We start from the raw sequence: 6,695 nt of genomic DNA on the forward strand, positions 1-6,695 counted from the left end.
GTGACGACACAACTTCGGGGTCGGCATCCACTCACATGGCGGTTACCTTGCAGCTGGGGAGTGACCGGGGGGAGTGACCAGGGGGGCTGCTCGCGTTCTGTTTCTTGGTCTGGTGCTATCCACACGGTGTGTCGTTGTATATTGTACGCTCGCATTGCTATGTGTTTATGTCATAAAAAGGGTTTTGTCACTGCTAAACATATATAACATTAAAAACAGAATGACTGGGGCGCCTGGGTGGCTCAGTCGTTAAACGTCTGCCTTCAGCTCACGTCATGATCCCAGGGTCCTGGGATCGAGCCCCGCGTCGGGCTCCCTGCTCGGCAGGAAGCCTGCTTCTCCCTCTCCCACTCCCCTGCTTGTGTTCTCTCTCTCGCTGTGTCTCTCTCTCTGTCAAGTAAATAAATAAAATATTAAAAAATAATAATAAAAATAAAAACAGAATGACTGCCAAAGACCTGATGGCTGTTAGTGGGAGAAGAAGCTGACAAAATGAGAATCATCACATGGCCTGCTTCCCCACAGGACAGAGACTGTCAAGGAGGGGTGAACTCTGGGTCTAACTGGTGCACAACGAGCAGGTGAGGACATGGGAGCACCCCAAGAATCATCTGGTTTTTGACCCAATCTCATCCTCAAATAAAACTACCTTCTTCCTTAAAACTCAGAATATGTCCCATACAAAATTCTCTCCTCATGGTAATTTACTTAAACACTTAAATAGCACTTACTCATATGTTAATGTTACTTCATTTAATCCTCATAACAACCCTTTGAGGGAGGCGGTTAGCATACCCATTTGACAGATGAGGTGACTGAGGCCCAGAGAGGTTTTAAATAACTTGACCAAGGTGTCCCAGCTGGTGGGTAGCAGAGTGGTCGAGCGGGGGCAGGGAGGAAGGTCAGTGTGGTGGAGGGACTGGCGCCCAGGGCATGTCGCAGGGGAAATGGCTGGTAGCGGAGAAGCGGGGCTCATACCAGCTGGAGGAATGATGACATGGGATCTTTAGGTTAGCCTTCCTCAGGGCTCCAGGAAGGATATCTCAGGACCCAGCAGAGATCCCACTGCTGCGTGAGGGTTGTGAGGCAGGACTTAAGTCTCAATGTGTCTGGGAAATAGGACTCTTCCAAATCCCTGGCCTGGACCTGAGGAGTCACCTGCCTGTTGGACTTCCACTGGGCCTGCCCAGAGTGGAAATGTTCCTCCCCGGCTCCAGATCTCCTCCCCAGCTTCCGCTGGCTCTCTGGCCGAGTGGCAGCCTCCCAAAGCCTCAGCTCTCCAGGACTCCTTCTTGGGCCCTCCAGCACTCCACAGGGATTCAGCAGCCATATCCCAGCATCAGCACTGCCACCACCTGCCTGGGAGACTGGGGCACCTTACTCTTTCATCTGTGAATGCTGAGCAAAGATGCTAGGACAACTGGGCTTCAAGTGCCCATATTGGGCATCTAGTAAATGCTCATTAAGTGTTGCCAACTTTCCCTCCCGAATCACACCCGGAGTGGGCTGCTGGGTGGTAGCTGGTTGCTCTTACCACAAGGGCTGGACTGGTCAGCTAACCCATCTCCTTCCCTTAGACGGGTTGTTACTCTACGATCTGGCAGAGTGCATCCACGATCTTAACTCCAGATACAATCCTCTCTTTCCTTTGCTTAAAATAATTTTCTGTTAAGTTTTATGCTGGTGGGAAATCAGCCGCTGGGACCCAGAATAGAGAGCAGAGCCCGTTGGAGCTGTAGACACAGACTTCCGGGAGAGAACCAGGTGCTCCTTGCATGGATCTGCAATGGATCCTGGAGGAAAAGTAAACGTGATTCACTTACACGAGAAAGTAGAATTATCAATACTTACAGGCGATGTGACTGCATATCTGGGAACCCAGGAGAATCAACTGAAAAATAAATAATAAGAAAGTTCAGTAATGTGGCCACTTACACACCTAATATACAAAAAGCAATTGCTTTTTGATGTGCAAAAGACCTGATTAAAAAATACAATAGAAGAAAAATTCCACTTACAATACCCACTGAAGTCAGAATACCTGGGAAATAAAGTCGATTAAAATGAATCTAAATAAACCTAAACTTTAAAACTTTAGCAAAGAATCTTTTTTTAATTGGACAACTGGTGAGACACACCCTGTTTTCAGATAGGAAAAAATCGTATTGTAATTTTTCTCTCTGAATTTATCTAAAAACTTAATGCAATCTCGATGGAAATATCTACCTTTAAATTAGATGAGCTGATTCTAAAGTTCATAAGAAAAGTAAAATATGCAAGTATAGCCAAGAAAATTCTACAAAAGAAGGCTACCAGGGGAAACTATCCCTTCCAAATAATAAAAGGCATTATAAACCTATACTTAGGGGCACCTGGGTGGCTCAGTCAGTTAAGCGTCTGCCTTCGGCTCAGGTCATGATTCCAGTGTCCTGGGATGGAGCCCCACATCAGGCTCCCTGCTGAGCAGGGAGCCTGCTTCTCCCTCCCCCTCTGCCTGCCTGTCTGCCTACTTGTGATCTCTCTCTCTCTCTGTGTTATAAATAAATAAAATCCTAAAATAAATAAAACTATACTTAATAAAGAAGCTTGAGGGGCGCCTGGGTGGCTCAGTCGGTTAGGCATCTGCCTTAGGCACAGGTCATGATCCCGGAGTCCTGGGATGGAGCCCCTCATTGGGCTCTCTGCTCAGAGGGGAGTCTGCTTCTCCCTTTCCCTCTGCCCCCACTCCCCACTTGTGCTCTCTCTCTCAAATAAATAAATAAAATCTAAAAAAAAAGAAGAAGCTTGAAAGAGCGTATGAATGTACAGATAGATCAATGGAACAAATTAGAGAACTCCAAAATAGACCCAAATATGTATGGAAAGATGGCATTTCAAAGCAGTGGGAAAAAGATGGATTATTCAATAAGTGGCTTCAGGACAGCTGAGTGCCAGCTGGAGCCATACCTTACTCCTTACACCAAAGTCAATTCCAGATGGATTGAAGTACTTTTAAAAACATAAAAGCACCAGAAGAAAAGTCGAGGGTTGTTTTTGATCATCTCTAAATATGGAAGATCTTCCTAAGTAAGACATAAAATACAGAAGCCATAAAGGAAAAGACTGCTACACTTATGTACATATAAAGTCTATTTAAGGAAAAATACTTACTTAAAAAGTTTTTGAAAATAAAAAATTTGGAAAAAATTTTGCTTCTCATACAACAAAAACCCAGTTGCCTTAATATATAAAGAACTGTTATTTAAAAACAAGAAGAGCTGGTAAATATCAATAATCCAACCACCTGAAAAAAAATGAGCAAAAGACAAGAACATGCAGTTTATAAATGAAAAGGTGCTCAGCCGGTTAAGCATCTGGTTTCAACTCAGGTCATGATGCCAGGGTCCTGGGATCGAGCCCCTTGTTGGGCTTCCTGCTCAGCAGGGAGTCTGCTTCTCCCTCTCCCTCTTCCTCTGACCCTCCCCACCAGCTTGTGCTCAGTCTCTTGCTTTCTCTCTCTCTCAAATAAATAAAATCTTAAAAAAAAAAGAAAGAGAAAAGAAAATGTACTCAACCTAACTTCCAATGAAAGGAATGGAAATTCCAACAATGGGACAGCAAAATTTAGAAAGATCAGTAGTTCACACTGGAGGCAGATAGGGAAGAGGCACAGCTGATGAGAAGTCAACGGCTGTGATTTCTTTCCAAGGCCATTTTGCATTATTTGTCAAAAATAAAAATGCATCAACCCCTTGATCCAGGAGTTCTTTCTTGACTAGTGGTTTACCCTACAGATATACCTGAGGGCAAAACCCGCTAAATGAAAATGTTACAGAAACATTGTTTATAATAGCATTGGATTGGAAACAGTTCAAATGGCCTTTCAGTAGGCTGCTGGCCAACCTTAGAATTTTAGAATGAGGATTGACACGCTTTTCTTAAAGGGCCAGATGGTATTTTAGGCTTTATGCACCAAAAGGCAGAATAGAGGTTATTATGCAGGTACTACTTTAAAACTATTCTCAGCTCAGGTATGAAAACAGGCAGGGTTTGGGCTCTGGCCTAGAATATCCACACAATGAAAAGCTATCCAAGGTAAGATGAGATATGTCTAAATATTGATTGTGTGGAAAAGTCCCAATGCATACATTTTAAAAAGCAAAGGATGGGGGCAGTGACTGGCTGTTTCCGTTGTTGGCTTCTCCCTGCAGGAGCTGTATTTTGAAGACAATGTTTGGAGGCTTCTACCTTGTAATTGTTGGCCACCATTTTTGAAATGGAATTTTCGCCAGCTGGAAAAGCAGACTCCAAAGATGATCATCGTCATCTGAACTATTTCATAGCTCATGCTGCTCTCGACCTCGTAGATGAGAATATGTGACTGTCCAGCAGCATGGACTTGAAACCTGTGGACAAGTTCAATGAGTGGTCTCTTTCAGCATTTTGCTGCAGGTCATATGAGATTTATTATGCTTCATGACATAAGGCAAGAAGATGGAATAAAAAACTTCTATACTGATGTCTATGATTTATACATAAAGTTTGCAATGAATCCATTTTATGAACCCAATTCTCCTACTCGATCAAGCGCATTTGACAGAAAAGTTCAGTTTCTTGGGAAGAAACACCTTTTAAGTTGAAATTTGGAAATAAACAATGTCACTATAATCAGGTCTTCTCAGGAATGTGTACATTGTGAGTAACTTGATTAAATAGCCTGGAAAAGTGTTACTTGTAGTCTGAATTTATCTAAACCTAATGAAATTCCTTAAATATTTCAAAACAGTACATTCAGTTTCTTACGATTGTCAACAGATCAATATTTGCTTGTGAAAAGTTATTTATAAACTCTTTACAACCTTGAAAATACCTTTATTCTAAAAATTAAGAATGAGCTTTTGACTTTACTCATTCAGATAGCTTGATCTTAATGTCCCAATCTAGAACCAAATGTCATTGTCAAGTTTTGGGTAGACAGATTTAAAACTTTAGAACAAACTATTGTATGAGCTACATTACCCCATGCAAGGAATTGCAATCATTTGTAATATGAGCTAGGGGTTCATTTGTACAAACCTGGAAAACCAAAACAACCTGTTAATACTAAGTCAGCAAGGAGCAAAGCAAGAAGGAAAGTCTCAGTTACCTTAACAGTTGGTTTTTGGTTCTTTCTCCATAGACCACAAGTCTGCTTCTCTCTATATACCGTAAGTCCATAGGTGCCTTATGAAACCAGACCATTCTGAACCTTAAAGGTAAACTTTTTCTATGGAACCTAAAAGAGACCTGTTTTCAAATGTATTTTGTCTTTTTATAGAAGATTTTTTAAAAAGATTTATTTACTTATTTTAGGGAGAGAGTGTGCGCTCATGAGAGTGGGGGAAGAGACAGAGGGAGAGGGAGAGAGAATCTCAAGCAGACTTCCTGATGAGTGTGGAGCCAGGATGGGGGCTTGATCTCACAAACCTGAGATCACGACCTGAGCCGACACCAAGAGTTGGACACTCAACCAACTGAGACACCCAGGTGACCCTTATTCTTTCCTTTTATAAAAAATTTTTAGATTTAGAGAAAAGTTGCAAAAATAACAGAGTTCCCATTTACATTCTCCAGCTTCCCCTAATATTAACACCGTGCATAACTCTATCAAATTTAAGAAATTGATATTGGTACAATACTATTAGCCAATCTGCAGACTTTATTTGAACTTGAGCCGTTTCCCCCACCTTTGCATTTACATGTCCCATATCCTCAACTCCTCCAATCTGAGAGAGTTCTTCAATTTCTCCTTGTCTTCCATGACTCTGACATTACTGAGAAGTACTGATCAGTTATTTAGTAACATATTCCTCAGTTTGGGTTTGTCTCAGGATCAGATGTAGGTGATGCATTTTTGGCAGGCACACCCTGGTGATATCGTGCCCGGCCTGGTGCTTTCCCTTGGGGGTCATCATGCTGACATATCCTCTTACTGCTAAGGAACTTACTGTTCCTTTTGATCTCTTGGATAAGGGCATCTGCTGGATTTGTCCACTATAAAATTACCTTTTTTCTCTTTGCAATTAATGAACATCTTCGCAGAGATACTCAAGACTGCAAATACCCTGTTTCTCCTCAGAGTTTGCTGACTGCTTTTAGCATTCCCTGATCCATCAGACAGTTGTCAGGATGGTGACTTCAAGGTGGTTTTCTGTTTTCTTTGTGACTTCTACATTTATTAATTAGAATTCTTCTGTAAGAAAGGGCTGTTCTTTCTCCCTTATTTACTTATTTACTGATATTTTTAAAAGATTTTATTTATTTATTTGTCAGAGAGAGAGAGCACAAGCAGTGGGAGTGGGAGGCAGAGGGAGAGGGAGAAGCAGGCTCCCCATTGAGCAGGGAGCCTGATGTGGGCCTCAATCCCAGGACCCTGAGATCATGATCTGAGCCAAAGGCAGATGCTTAACCGACTGAGCCACCCAGGTGTCCCAATTATTTACTGATTTTTAAAACTCAGTTACTTATATCAATATGTACCCATGGATGTTTACTGTTATTTATTTTGTTCTTACTGACCATTAGGAGCTCTTTCAGGTTGGTTCCTGTGCCTTTTGACATGTCCCCATCCTCTCCAAATTTTTCCTTATCTAATGTCCCCCATGATGCTTCAGGCTCATCTTGGTTTTCCCTGCCCCAGTCCTGGGATAGAAACACAAATAGTACTGCAGTCTAAT

At 42.2% G+C, this 6,695-nt stretch overlaps 1 pseudogene; it reads left to right on the top strand.

Annotated features, from left to right (window-relative positions):
* The first annotated feature begins 4,209 nt into the window (after window positions 1-4,209).
* LOC123850555 (trafficking protein particle complex subunit 2-like) lies at window positions 4,210-4,623 on the top strand (annotated as a pseudogene).
* The last annotated feature ends 2,072 nt before the right edge of the window (window positions 4,624-6,695 follow it).

The sequence above is a fragment of the Mirounga angustirostris genome, unplaced genomic scaffold (assembly GCF_029215605.1).
Source record: "Mirounga angustirostris isolate CCGP_5_RB_7025 unplaced genomic scaffold, mMirAng1.0.hap1 SCAF_10, whole genome shotgun sequence".
NCBI lineage: Eukaryota > Metazoa > Chordata > Mammalia > Carnivora > Phocidae > Mirounga > Mirounga angustirostris.